The sequence below is a fragment of the Mustelus asterias genome, chromosome 1 (genome assembly GCF_964213995.1).
Source record: "Mustelus asterias chromosome 1, sMusAst1.hap1.1, whole genome shotgun sequence".
NCBI lineage: Eukaryota > Metazoa > Chordata > Chondrichthyes > Carcharhiniformes > Triakidae > Mustelus > Mustelus asterias.
The window spans coordinates 140,375,768-140,390,597 of NC_135801.1; the positions used below are offsets into that span (position 1 = coordinate 140,375,768).

At 47.2% G+C, this 14,830-nt stretch overlaps 1 pseudogene; it reads left to right on the top strand.

Moving 5' to 3' along the window:
- Positions 1-2,102: 2,102 nt before the first annotated feature.
- The window catches only part of LOC144511345 (dynamin-like GTPase OPA1, mitochondrial pseudogene), a 440,815-nt pseudogene continuing 428,087 nt past the window's right edge, over positions 2,103-14,830 (top strand).

Genomic DNA, 14,830 nt, shown 5'->3' on the forward strand with positions numbered 1-14,830 from the left:
GAGGGTGAACATTGGGGCTGGTCATCGGGATTGGGGGTGGAGGTCGGGACTGTTGGGGGGTAGGTCGGGAGATTGGGCCTGGCCGAAGGGAGCGGGCGGGCACATGGGGGCTGGCCCGGGGAGGTCTGGGAGGCCAGCGGTCAGTGGGTGGTGGGTCGGAAGGCCAGCAATTGGGCTGGCCAGCAATCGGAGGCTGGTAATGTGGGGCTATGGCAGATCAGCGCATGTGCAGTGGCCCACTCAGCGCTATGCTGCTGGCCTCTCAGGTGGGAATAGGCCTCACCCCCAGATTTTCAGAATGAATCATGCTAGTGCACTCTGTGATGCACAGAGTGTGGGAGAGACATTCTGGAAATCACTTTAAAAAAACCAGCGGGATTTACTTCCATTTTCCTGCACATTGGCAACTTAGAATTTTTTTGGGAGAATCCTAGCTGTTGAGTTCGGATGATAGGTTAGCAACATGAAATATCAGGTTGAATTCTCAGAGGAGGCAAGAAGCCACACTGCTGGGGCCGAAAGCAGGAGCGAACCCTGCTTCAGTGGGCCATGGGATCCTGAGGTGGTGTTTTACTGGCAATGGCCAAATAGGAAGCCTTCATCTGAGGACAGTGGCCCACTTCCTGGAGTTGCTGGCCCAGTCAAAAGACTGTGGTTCAGCAGCCTCAATAGTACCTCTGCTCGTCGTGGCCACTGCTGCAGTATTTCGAGAGGGTGGGTTAATGCTGAGGCACACTCTTGAGAGAAGGGAAGTGTTTTTTATGTAACAGCACAAATTAGACAAGATCCCTACTTCAGTTCCTTCTCTAGGATGTAACCCCCTGTCCTTGATAAAGATTCTACGGTTCAAACTTGAGAATTAGGAGAAATAATGAGGACACACTCAAATATCTGAATTAAATATTAAGCTTCATCACTTCAGACAAAATGCATATTCTTTTCTATTGTGCATTATGTAGCACCTAAAATCCATGCTCTAAGGGATTCAAAGTAAAAAACAAAAGCACTGAACTTACACATAATCACACATACCTGTGTACATGCACGTACACACACACTCACACATGCATGTACACACACACACACACGTGCGCGCACACACACACACGTGCGCGCACACACACACACACACACACACAGCCACCTGCTGGATTTAATGGGCCACTGGTGGGGAGCATTAAATCCAGTCCATACAAACAGTATGGCTGGAATTTTCCAGCACGTCACACCAGCAGGATCTTCGGTGGCAGCTAATGTGAACAAAGATTAAAATGACTTGTCGGCCCGCCGTGGAGGAATCCAGGGTTGGCGGGTTTGGAAAATTCTGGCCTATCTGCTTCAAACAGAGCATGAGCTTTTCTTATTGCACTTGGCAATACAATACCCCACTTAGTTCACCAGGCAATACAATGTCCTTTTCAGTCTACTTTTGGCATTGAAAAGATGTTCCAGCAATACAATGCTCGATCATGTTTTAAGTAAATAATCATGCAATCACCAGAGTGGCAAAAGCCTTTTGACTGTCAATATCCTTCTGACAATGGGCCCGATTTTACCAAACTTCGCGCCCGTTTTCAGGCGCGGAATCGCAGTAATGTTGGGCGTCGGGCCGATACCACGATCTGCACCCGAATCCGAGCAGATCGCGGCTTTACCGACACCCGATTCGGGTGCGGGTCTGGCCCGTGCCCGAATCGGGCGGCCCGATGAAATCGACTTAATGAACCGTGCGCCCAACCCTACCGCCAAATCCCACTTTACTGTCTTCTGGCCCGTTCCGGATCCGTGCTTTTAGCGACCTGCAGAATAAAAGTCTGAAGCGGATTTCTATTCCGCAAGGGAATCTCTGAAGCCCATCCTCCTCGACCATCCTTCGCGGACCCCCCCCCCTAACCACCCCGGCAGACACCCCCCCCCCCCCCCCCCCCCGCCCCCCGCCGGATCAGACCCCCCTGGGAGGCAGGCCCCCCTCGGCAGAGCACACCCCCAACCTACCTCGATCATTGGTCTCCCTCCACCATCCTTCCATTAGCAAGATAAGCTGTATGTTCCTCAGTGATGTTTAGCAGCCGTTCCAGTTCGGTTTTGGTTTCATTTAATGAATGGTACTGGTCAATCTTCCTGGTGTTATCAGTATTGTAACCCCAGGAATGGCTGCTGACACCAAGGATATAATTTTTAGCATAAGCAAGGCTTACATGCAGAACCCTAATGCCATTATCCTTTGTATCCACGATGGTTCAGTAGATGCTGAATGCAGTATTGTAACTGACTTGGTGAGCCAGATGGACCCACAAGGCAGAAGGACCAACTTTGTGTTGACCAAAGTGGATCTAGCTGAGAAAGACCGAGCCAGTCCAAGTCGGATTTAACAGATTGTGGAAGGCAAGTTGTTTCCAATGAAGGCTTTGGGTTACTTTGCAGTTGTTACCGGTAGAGGCAACACCAATGAAGGTATTCAATACCACAGTGGGCATCAAGCTCAAGCAATGGACTGACACACAGTTGCCTCACAAAGCAGTAGAGGTTGCTTGGGGAACCTTGGAGGATGAATTTTCTCGATTTATGTCAGAGCACAAAGGGAAGGACCATGATGATATCTTTGACAAACTAAAACATGCTGTTAAAGATGAAAGTATAAAACATCACAGATGGGATGAGCAGGCTGAAGACAGTCTGCGAGTCATCCAGCACAATGCTTTAGAAGATCGTTCCATATCTGACAAACAGCAGTGGGATGCAGCTATCCATTTCCTGGAAGAAACCTTGGAAACCCGTCTTCGAGATACTGAATCTGTAATTCGTGATATGGTGGGGCCAGATTGCCAAATAACGTGATTCTACTGGAAATCACAGTCTCCAGAACAGCATGTTCGAAATGAAATCAAAACCGAACTGGAACGGCTGCTAAACATCACTGAGGAACATACAGCTTATCTTGCTAACGATGAAGTTACAACAGTTCGTAAAAACCTAGAGGCTAAAAATGTAGATGTGGACACCATTCTGATTAAAGATACTTGGCACCAAGTTTACCGAAAACACTTCCCAATGGAATCGCTGAACCATTGTAATCTTTGCAGAAGAGGTTTCCACTATTACCAAAGGCATTTTGTAGATTCTGAGCTTGAATGCAATAACGTTATCCTGTTCTGGCGCATTCAGCGAATGCTAGCTATTACAGCAAACACACTCCGACAACAGTTAACAAATACTGAAGTGAGACACCTTGAAAAGAATGTGAAAGACGTGTTGGAGGGTTTTGCTGATGACAATGCTAAAAAAATTCAACTGTTGACAGGAAGGCGAGTTCAACTAGCAGAGAACCTCAAAAAGGTTTGTGAGATTCAAGAGAAGTTAGAAGTATTCATTGAAGCTCTTCATCAAGAAAAATAACACAGTCTCTCGTCACACACTGCCATACATCCCCCCATCCTCCTACCCCTCCCCCCAGAGGATGATCCGTCACACCCCTTCTCCTCCGCTCCCCCCCCCCCGAGGATGATCCGTCACGCTCCCTCTCCTCCTCCCACCCACCCCTCCGCTCCCCCCCACCCCCCCCTCTCCCAGATGATCTGGGTCAGAGAGGCGCTCTCTCTGCTTTTTACTCCCCGCCCGGGCGCGCTGCTTCAGATTTTTTTTGAACTGCGTATGCGCAGTTCAGGGCTCCAATCGATCCAGCAGCGCTAAGCCCCGCCCACTGCGCGGTTCGGACTGGAGCCGGCAAAAGGCGTATGAGCGCGCTGGAAAGAGGATTCCAGGCTCGGATCTATTTGATGCCCAGATTCGGCACTTAGACTCAAAATGGTAAAATCAGGCCCAATGTGTCAGGATCCCATAAACATCCTTCCAAGGATGAGTCATGCTCTTTTAAACATTTTTCCAAGGCTGAGTCAGGCTTCCTTAAATATTTATATGATGAGTATCTGGCTTTCCTTTACGTATCTAGTTCAGAACACAGAACTGATATTCATCTGAAAATGAGTCTGTCTGTGACAGGCATCTAACGTCCGATGTTTGATTCCCTTGCGTGCAGCCCTCCTTCCACAATCGGTTGGGTTACTTCCTTATGTGTAGTAACATTATCTTGACAGCTTCTTTTATGGAGTCATAGCGTTTTACAGCACAGAAAGAGGCCCTTTGACCCATCATGTCTGCGCCAGCCATCAAGCACATATCTATTCTAATCCCATAGTGAGTCAGAATAAATCATAGTTACATTTTCTTTCCCATTCAAGTGTGGTTCCCAAAAGTGGACGAAATTCCAGCTGAAATCAGACCTGTGTTGTACAGGTTTAACATAACCTTACTTTTGTTTATGAGTAAATGTCATCATATGAAGATTTCAGTAACAGTTGACTGGTTGGATAGATTACTCAAATCTCAACCATCTAGCTGGCCAATATTTTGGTGAGAATTGTTTAACGAAGAGTTCCAGTGAGTTTTGCGTAATCTGGTTACAGCCTCATTTACAGGGGCATCTCCTGAACTGCTGAAAGTTTTTTGTATCCTCTTCACAACACTATCTGGTTATGCTGCTTTGCAGAAGCTCAGGAGGTTTTGATTTTACAATGAATGTTTTATTGCTGAAAAAATATAATTTGTTTTGTCGAAGCTTTCCATCTTGCACCCATCAGGGAATTCCCAAGAATGCCAAATGTAAAGGGAAAAACAAATTATACTGTTTGAGAAGAGAGTACTGATTGGTTGGAAAGTAGACTCTGATTTGTAGTGGCATTGCCATGGAGAATGCACCAGTTGATGGTGACTGACAGTTAACTGCTGAGCATTGTTTGAAATTTAAATTAGACAGCATGATCCTGATTGGTCAAGGCATTGTCTTGAGGAATGAACCAACAAATAGCTGTCACTTATTCTGTTTATCTGAAACAGCCACAATGTGTGCACCTGTTCTTTCTGTCTGAAATGAACAGGGGCCTGTGTATTAATATCTGTAGCTTCCAATACATGTAAATGCGTCCCACTGTAAGCCTGACTGACAATCTTAAATGAGTTCTTAGTGCACTGAGGAGTCTTTAGTAAATGTTGTCCAATCATGGAATCATGTTTAATGTTGGACACCGTGTTTTGAGTTTTGCAATCTTGGTTGGGTGTTTTTTTTTATTCGTTCATGGAACATGGGCGTCGCTGGCTGAATCAGAATTTATTGCTCATCCCTAGTTGCTCTTGGAGGGCAGTTGAGAGTCAACCATGTTGCTGTGGCTCTGGAGTCACATGTAAGCCAGACCCAGGTAAGGATGGCTAATTTCCTTCCCTAAAGGACATTAGTGAACTAAAGAGATGTGTAGTGAGATTTTGCAAGCCCAGGCAAGTCATGGGGGTTACAGATAGTGTGACATGAACCCAAGATCCCTTTTGAGGCTGTCCTCACGTGTAAAGAACTTGGCTATCAGTCTCTGCTCAGCGACTCTGCGTTGTCGTGTGTCGTGAAGGCCACCTTGGAGAACGCTTACGTGTGCAGAACTTGGCTATCAGTCTCTGGTCGGCGACTCTGCGTTGTCGTGTGTCATGAAGGCAACCTTGGAGAACGCTTACCCGAAGATCAGAGGCCGAATATCCATGACCGCTGAAGTGTTCCCCAACAGGAAGAGAACACTCTTGCCTGGTGATTGTCGAGCAGTGTTCATTCATCCATTGTTGTAGTGTCTGCATGGTCTCCCCAAGGCACCATGCCTCGGGACATCCTTTCCTGCAGCGTATCAGGTAGGCAATGTTGGTCGAATTGCAAGTGTATGTACCGTGTATTTGGTGGATGGTGTTCTCACGTGAGATGATTTTGGTCCCCATGGCCGTTCCGTGTGTCTGGATGAAAAACTGGTTGTTGAAAGTGAAGACATTGTGGTCCAGGATGAAGCAGATGAGTTGTAAAATTGCATCTGGAAATTGGCAGTTGTCAGCGTTGAGTACTGAGGCAGTTGCAGCAATGCCATCGTCGTGGGGGATGCTGGTGTAGAGTGACGAGACATCCATTGTGACGAGGAGTGCTCCTGGTTCAACTGCTCCATGTAAACTCAGCACACAAGTGCCAATTTCCAGATGCAATTTTACAACTCATCCGCTTCATCCTGGACCACAATGTCTTCACCTTCAACAACCAGTTCTTCATCCAGACACACGAAACAGCCATGGGGACCAAATTCGCGCCTCAATATGCCAACATCTTCATGCACAGGTTCGAAGAAGACCTCTTCACCGCACAGGACCTTCAACCGATGCTATACACTAGATACATCGATGACATTTTCTTCCTTTGGATTCATGGTGAACAATCACTGAAACAACTATATGATGACATCAACAAGTTCCATCCCACCATCAGACTCACCGTGGTCTACTCTCCGGAATCGGTTGCACTCTTGGACACATGCAGCTCCATCAAGGACGGTCACCTCAGCACCTCACTGTACCGCAAGCCCACGGATAACCTCACGATGCTCCACTTCTCCAGCTTCCACCCTAAACATGTTAAAGAAGCCATCCCCTACAGACAAGCCCTCCGAATACACAGGATCTGCTCGGATGAGGAGGATCGCAACAGACACCTCCAGATGCTGAAAGATGCCCTCATAAGAACAGGATATGGCGCTCGACTCATTGATCAACAGTTCCAACGCGCCACAGCGAAAATCCGCACCGACCTCCTCAGAAGACAAACACGGGACACGGCGGACAGAGTACCCTTCGTCATCCAGTACTTCCCCGGAGTGGAGAAGCTACGGCATCTTCTGCGGCATCTTCAACATGTCATTGATGAAGACGAACATCTCACCAAGGCCATCCCCACACCCCCACTTCTTGCCTTCAAACAACCGCACAACCTCAAACAGACCATTGTCCGCAGCAAACTACCCAGCCTTCAGAAGAACAGTGACCACGACACCACACAACTCTGCCACAGCAATCTCTGCAAGATGTGCCGGATCATCGACACGGATGCCATCATCTCACGTGAGAACACCATCCACCAGGTACACGGTACATACTCTTGCAACTCGACCAACATTGTTTACCTGATACGCTGCAGGAAAGGATGTCCCGAGGCATGGTACATTGGGGAGACCATGCAGACGCTACGACAACGGATTAATGAACACTACTCGACAATCACCAGGCAAGAGTGTTCCTTTCCAGTCGGGGAACACTTCAGCGGTCACGGGCATTTGGCCTCTGATCTTCAGGTAAGCGTTCTCCAAGGCGGCCTTCATGACACACAACAATGCAGAGTCGCTGAGCAGAGACTGATAGCCAAATTCCGCACAGATGAGGACGGCCACAACTGGGATCTTGGGTTCATGTCACACTATCTGTAACCCTCACGACTTGCCTGGACTTGCAAAATCTCACTAACTGTCCTGGCTGGAGACAATACACATCTCTTTAACCTGTGCTTAATCCTCTCTCCACTCATATTGTCTGTACCTTTAAGACTTGATTGCCTATAAAGACTCGCATTCCAACCATTATTTTGTAAATTGAGTTTGTGTCTTTATGTGCCCTGTTTGTGAACAGAACTCCCACTTACCTGATGAAGGGGCAGTGCTCCGAAAGCTAGTGGCTTGTGCTACCAAATAAACCTGTTGGACTTTAACCTGGTGTTGTGAAACTTCTTATTGGGAATCTTGAACCAGGGGACATAGTCTCAGAAAAATGAGTAAGCTATTTAGGACTGAGCTGAAAAGGAACTTCTCAGTCAGAGGGTGGTGAATCTTTGGAATTCTCTGCCCCAGAGGGCTCAGATATTGAATATGTTCAAAACAGAAGTTGATAGACATTAAGGGATACAAGGATAGTGCAGGAAGATGGTGTTGAGGTAGAAGATCAGCAATGATCTAGTTAAATGGCAGAGCAGACTCAAGGTCTACTTCTGCCCCTTTGTTTCTAAAAGACAACAATTAAAGGAGTGCAGATATCTCAGATGGTTGTAGGGTTTGTGGCGATTATAGAGATAAGGAGAAAGAAAGCAACTGAGGAATCCAGGATAAGAATGTTAAATTCGAGGCATTGCATAATTGGGAGACAATGTAGGTCAGCAAAGAGAGGGGTGCTGGGAACACCTTTGTCCAATTTAGGACAGGGCAGCAGAGTTTTGGATGGCCTCAAGTTTAGGGAGGCTAGAATGTGTGGTGGATCAGGAGTGCATTCAAGTAGTCAAATCTGGAGACAGCATAGGCACGGGTGAGAGCTTCAGCAGCACATGAGCTGAGGCAGGGATGTGAAAAGGTGAGGTGAAAATAGGTATGCTCAAAAATGGCATGTGGTCAGAAGGTTCCTCTTGGGCAAGTATGACGCTGAGGTTGCGAACAATGATGGAATCGGTACCTAGGAAATGGAGTTTGTGGCTAGGAATGAAGGCAATGGCCTCAGTCTTGTCAATATTTAATCATAGGACATTTCTTCCCATCCAATATTGGATGTTGAACAAGTAGTCTGATAATTTACAGACAGTGGAGGAGTTGGGACAGGTAGTCGGGAGTTACCTCTGGGTGTCATGTTTACATGTGGAAACTTACCTGTTTTCAGATGATGTGCCAAGGGGTAAACATGTTGATGAGAAACAGGAGGAGGCCATGAATACACCCTTGAGGGACATGAGAGGTAACAGTGGAAGAGTGGGAAGGGAAGCTATTGCAGGTGATCCTTTGGCTATAACTCAATAGATAAAACCTCTAGCACACGGTCTACAGGCAGAAAATCAGTTCTCTCGCTGTGTGAACAACAGTGTCTCAGGAGGCTCAGGCTCATCAGGATGTTGTCAACATCTGCAGCCTCCTGGAACAAGACTTCCTTCCCAGTGGACCATGCGGTCATGCTTTGCAGGTGGTCATCAAAGTGACTTGTCACTGGTGGGTGAGGACTCTGCCTCTCCCAAAGGCGGTGCACTCACTTCTCCTGCAAGGAAAAAAAAAGAGGGTTATGAATATTAGTGATGGTTCATGTGGATTGGAGTGAAAGACGTTATTTGTGAAGGATGACCATGAGACATGGGAACAAAAGGGCAAATGGATGAGGGTTAGTGTGAATGTTGGCTATTCAGATAGGGATGTGAAGAGCCCCTTGAATGAGAGTTGTTCTGGGAAGTGCTGTGCATGAGAAGGTTGGAAAAAGTGCGGGGCTTGGCACCCATTATTGTTACACCTCTCACCTTTACTATCCTGCTAAGGGCCTTAGATCCTTTTGATCCTCTGTTTCCATGTTAGAGGGAATTACACTTTGACCACTTCCATCCATGCTGGCTTTTTGGAGAGATTGTCCTCTTTCTCCCATCCTTGGGAAAGATTACCTCTCACATCCTGCAGCAGAACCACCAGGGAAGTGTGACAGAGCTGAGGAGCAGACTTCCCAAGTCTTCTCCCCATTCCTTGCTGTAGTTTCACACATCCATGTCTGGGCCACACTGGGCTCCTTTTGATTGAAAATGCTTCCTTGATGGATCCTACTCACCCTCTCTGATTGGCCAGAGACCCTAGAGGCCGGATTCTCATGCTGTGGGGGTGTACAGCAAAACCTGCTCCAGCTGTCTTTTGATTTGATTTATTATTGTCACATGTATTGGGATACAGTAAAAAGTGTTGTTCCTTGCGCGCTATACAGGCAAAACATACCGTTCATAGAGTACATGGGGGAAAAGGAAAAGGTTAAGGTGTAGAATATAGTGTTACAGTTACAGTTGGTGTGAAGAGAAAGATCAGATTAATATATGATAGGACCATTCAAAAGTCTGATGGCAGCAGGGAAGAAGCTGCTCTTGAGTCGGTTGGTACGTGATCTCAGAATTTTGTATCTTTTTCCTGATGGAAGAAAGTGGAAGAGATTATGTCCGGCATGCGTGGGGACCTTGATTATGCCGGCTTCTTTTCCGAGAAACGTAAACGGACTCAATGGATGGGAGGCTGGTTTGCGTGATAGACTGGGCTTCATTCACGGCCCTTTGGAGTTTCTTGTGGTCTTGGGCAGAGCAGGAGCCATACCAAGCTCTGATACAACCAGAAAGAATGCTTTTTATGGTGCATCTGTAAAGATTGGTGAGAATCGTCATCGGCGATGCCAAATTTCCTTAGCCTCCTGACAAAACAGAGGCGTTGGTGGGCTTTCTTAACTATAGCATCAGCGTGGAGGGACCAGGACAGGTTGTTGGTGATCTGGGCATCTGGAAACTTGAAGCTCTTGACCATTTCCACTTCATCACCATTGATGTAGACAGGGGTATGTCTTCCACTACGATTCCTAAAGTCGATTTGAAGGCTGAATGAGACAGATTTTTGATCTACAAGAAAGTGAAATGTTAGACTAAAAAGTAGGGCCTCCAGGGTGGCCATCTCTGGGCTGTTCCCAATGCCTTGTGCCAGTGAGGCTAAGAATAGGGAGTTAGTACAATTGAATGTTTGGTTAAAGGACTGGTCCAGGAGGGAGGGCTTCATTTTCCTAGATCAATGGGAAGTTTTCAGGAGAGGATGGCACCTGTACAAGAAGGACGGGTCACAACTAAGTTGGAAGGGCACGAATATCCTGGCTGGGAGTTTTGCTAGTGCAGTTCGGGGGGGTTTAAACTAGTATGGAAGGGGGGTGGGGATCAAAATATTAGGTCTACAAGTGTAGAGGCTGGGGACGAGCTTGGGGTTGGGACAAGGCGGGCAAAGAAGAAGAGCACTCTGGGGGAGGATGACCTCACTGGGCCTGGAGGTCTGGAGTGCATCTACTTCAATGCAAGGAGCGTAGCAGGTAAGACAGACGAACTTAGGGCCTTAATGCTCACGAGGAATTTGGATGTGGTTGCGGTGACAGAGACTTGGTTGAAAGAGGGACAGGACTGGCAGCTGAATATTCCGGGGTACAAGTGTTTTAGGCGAGACAGAGGAGGGGCCAAAAGAGGTGGGGGAGTAGCAGTATTAGTTGGAGAGCATATTACAGCGGTGCAGAGGGAGGACAATTCAGAGGGGTCGTGTAACGAGTCACTCTGGGTGGAGCTTAGAAACAGGAAGGGCGCAGTCACTATGTTGGGGGTATACTACAGGCCCCCCAACAGCCCAAGGGAAGTGGAAGAACGGATATGTCAGGAGATACTGGATAGGTGCAGGAAAAATAGGGTTGTTGTAGTGGGAGACTTCAATTTCCCTGGTATACACTGGAAATCGCTGAGAGCAGGGACTCTGAATGGGGAGGAATTTGTAAAATGCGTACAGGAGGGTTCTTTGGAACAATATGTAGATAGCCCGACTAGAGAGGGGGCTATACTGGACCGAGTACTGGGGAATGAGCCCGGTCAGGTCTTCAAAGTTTCGGTAGGGGAACATGTGGCAAATAGTTACCACAATTCTGTTAGCTTTAGGATAGTGATGGAAAAGGATGAGTGGTGTCCCAAGGGTAAGGTGTTGGATTGGGGGAAGGCTAACTTTAGTGGGATTAGGCAGAAATTGGCAGCTCTTGATTGAGAGAGGCTGTTTGAGGGTAAATCCACATCTGGCATGTGGGAGTCTTTTAGGGAACAGTTGTTAGGGCTACAGGACAGGCATGTGCCTGTAAAAAAGAAGGATAGGAAGGGTAGGATTCGAGAACCGTGGATAACCAGGGAAATTGAGGGACTGGTCAAAAAGAAAAGAGAGGCGTATGTTAGGTCCAGGCAGCTAAAAACGGAAGGAGCTCTGGAGGAATACAAAGAAAGTAGGAAAGAACTCAAACGGGGAATTAGAAGGGCAAAAAGGGGTCACGAAATGTCCTTGGCAGACAGGATTAAGGAGAATCCCAAGGCATTTTATTCATACATTAGGAACAAAAGGGTTGTCAGGGAAAAAATCGGACCTCTCAAGGACAAAAGTGGGGAATTATGCTTGGAGCCCAAAGAAGTAGGGGAGATCCTAAATGAATACTTTGCGTCGGTATTCACAAAGGAGAGGGATGTGTTGACTGGGAGTGTCTCGGAGGGGAGTGTTGAACCGTTGGAGAAAATCTCCATTAGATGGGAGGAAGTGTTAGGTTTGTTAGAGAATATAAAGACTGACAAATCCCCAGGGCCTGATGGAATCTATCCAAGGCTGCTCAGGGAGACGAGAGATGAAATCGCTGGGCCTCTGACGCAAATCTTTGTCTCGTCACTGGACGCAGGTGAGGTCCCAGAGGATTGGAGGATAGCTAATGTGGTCCCGTTATTTAAGAAGGGTAGGAAGGATAACCCGGAAAATTATAGGCCGGTGAGCTTGACGTCTGTGGTGGGGAAGTTGTTGGAGAGGATTCTTAGAGATAGGATGTATGCGCATTTAGAAAGGAATAAACTCATTAACGATAGTCAGCATGGTTTTGTGAGAGGGAGGTCATGCCTGATATTGTCAGAAGCTACAGAAGGATATAGATAGGCTGGAAATTTGGGCAAAGAAATGGCAGATGGAGTTCAATCCTGATAAATGCAAAGTGATGCATTTTGGTAGAAATAATGTAGGGAGGAGCTATACGATAAATGGCAGAACCATAAAGGGTGTAGATACGCAGAGGGACCTGGGTGTGCAAGTCCACAGATCCTTGAAGGTGACGTCACAGGTGGAGAAGGTGGTGAAGAAGGCATATGGCATGCTTGCCTTTATAGGACGGGGCATAGAGTATAAAAGTTGGGGTCTGATGTTGCAGATGTATAGAACGTTGGTTCGGCCGCATTTGGAATACTGCGTCCAGTTCTGGTCGCCACACTACCAGAAGGACGTGGAGGCTTTGGAGAGAGTACAGAGGAGGTTTACCAGGATGTTGCCTGGTATGGAGGGGCTTAGTTATGAGGAGAGATTGGGTAAACTGGGGTTGTTCTCCCTGGAAAGACGGAGGATGAGGGGAGACTTAATAGAGGTGTATAAAATTATGAAAGGCATAGATAGAGTGAACGGTGGGAAGCTTTTCCCCAGGTCGGTGGTGACGTTCACGAGGGGTCATAGGTTCAAGGTGAAGGGGGGGAGGTTTAACACAGATATCAGAAGGACATATTTTACACAGTGGGTGGTGGGGGCCTGGAATGCGCTGCCAGGCAAGGTGGTGGAGGCGGACACACTGGGAACGTTTAAGACTTATCTGGATAGCCATATGAACGGAGTGGGAATGAAGGGATACAAAAGAATGGTCTAGTTTGGACCAGGGAGCGGCACAGGCTTGGAGGGCTGAAGGGCCTGTTCCTGTGCTGTATTGTTCTTTGTTCTTTGTTCTTTGTTATGGGGGACAGGCAGAAAAGTGGAGTTAGAGCCACAATCAGATCAGCCATGATCTTATTGAATGGCAGTACAAGCTTGATGGGCCAAATGGCCTCTTCCTCCTTCTGTTTCTCATGTTCTTATGACATTCGGCAGCACGGTGGCACAATGGTTAGCACTGCTGCCTCACAGCGCCGGGGACCCTTCGTTTTACTGACATTGAGGGACATATTATTGTCATCACACCATTTCACCAAATTCTCTATCTCTTTCCTGTACTCCATCTTGTCATTGTTTGAGATTCAACCCACTATGGTATCAGCAAACCTGTAAATCGAGTTGGAGCCATATTTGTCAATGGGGGCCCTAGCTGGTAATGGATCCATCATTTCAGCAGGGACTAAGGTGAGGAAATCCCACCCTATAATTCTTTTTATGTGCCAAGGATTCTGTTATAGTACTATTTAATGTTTTGCCACTAAGCCATTTACAATTTTAAATATTTGCTGAGAGAATAAATGACTTGCATTAGGGGAAAACTTAACTTTGAAATTTGTTAAATACAACGTAATGTCCCAAGAACATTTTGTTTTTTGGCATGGAATGTTTCTGCATGGAAAAGAAGCACGCAGCACAGGATATCAGTCTTGGCTCCATTGTAACATTCCCACTCATTAAGCACATCAAGCTTGGCTGGCAGTTTCATCACAGTATGGGTGGAATGCTGAGGGGGTCACAGGTGGTGACCCCTCAGCATTCTTTAAAATTGAGGCACTAGCTGCTGTCTAGTGGGTGTCAAATCATTGAATCGTAGAATCCCTACAGTACAGAAGGAGTCCATTCGGCCCATCGAGTCTGCACCGAACACAATCTCACCCAGACCCTCTTCCCATAACCCCTCATATTTACCCTGCTAATCCCCCTGACACTAGGGTTAATTTAGCATGGCCAGTCAACCTAACCTGCACATCTTTGGACTGTGGGAGGAAACCACACAGACAGTTCCCCAAGACCGGAATTGAACCCGGGTTCCTGCCACCGTGAGGCAGCAGTGTTAACAAAGTGTGCCACCGTGCTGCCTAATGTCATAAGGTGGAGATGCCGGCGTTGGACTGGGGTAAACACAGTAAGAAGTTTAACAACATCAGGTTAAAGTCCAACAGGTTTATTTGGTAGCAAAAGCCACACAAGCTTTCGAGGCTCTGAGCCCCTTCTTCAGGTGAGTGGGAATTCTGTTCACAAACAGAACTTATAAGACACAGACTCAATTTACATGAATAATGGTTGGAATGCGAATACTTACAACTAATCCAGTCTTTAAGAAACAAAACAATGGGAGTGGAGAGAGCATCAAGACAGGCTAAAAAGATGTGTATTGTCTCCAGACAAGACAGCCAGTGAAACTCTGCAGGTCCACGCAACTGTGGGAGTTACAAATATTGTGACATGAACCCAATATCCCGGTTGAGGCCGTTCTTGTGTGTGCGGAACTTGGCTATCAGTTTCTGCTCAGCGACTCTGCGCTGTCGTGTGTCGCGAAGGCCGCCTTGGAGAACGCTTACCCGAATATCAGAGGCCGAATGCCCGTGACCGCTGAAGTGCTCCCCAACAGGAGGAGAACAGTCTTGCCTGGTGATTGTCGAGCGGTG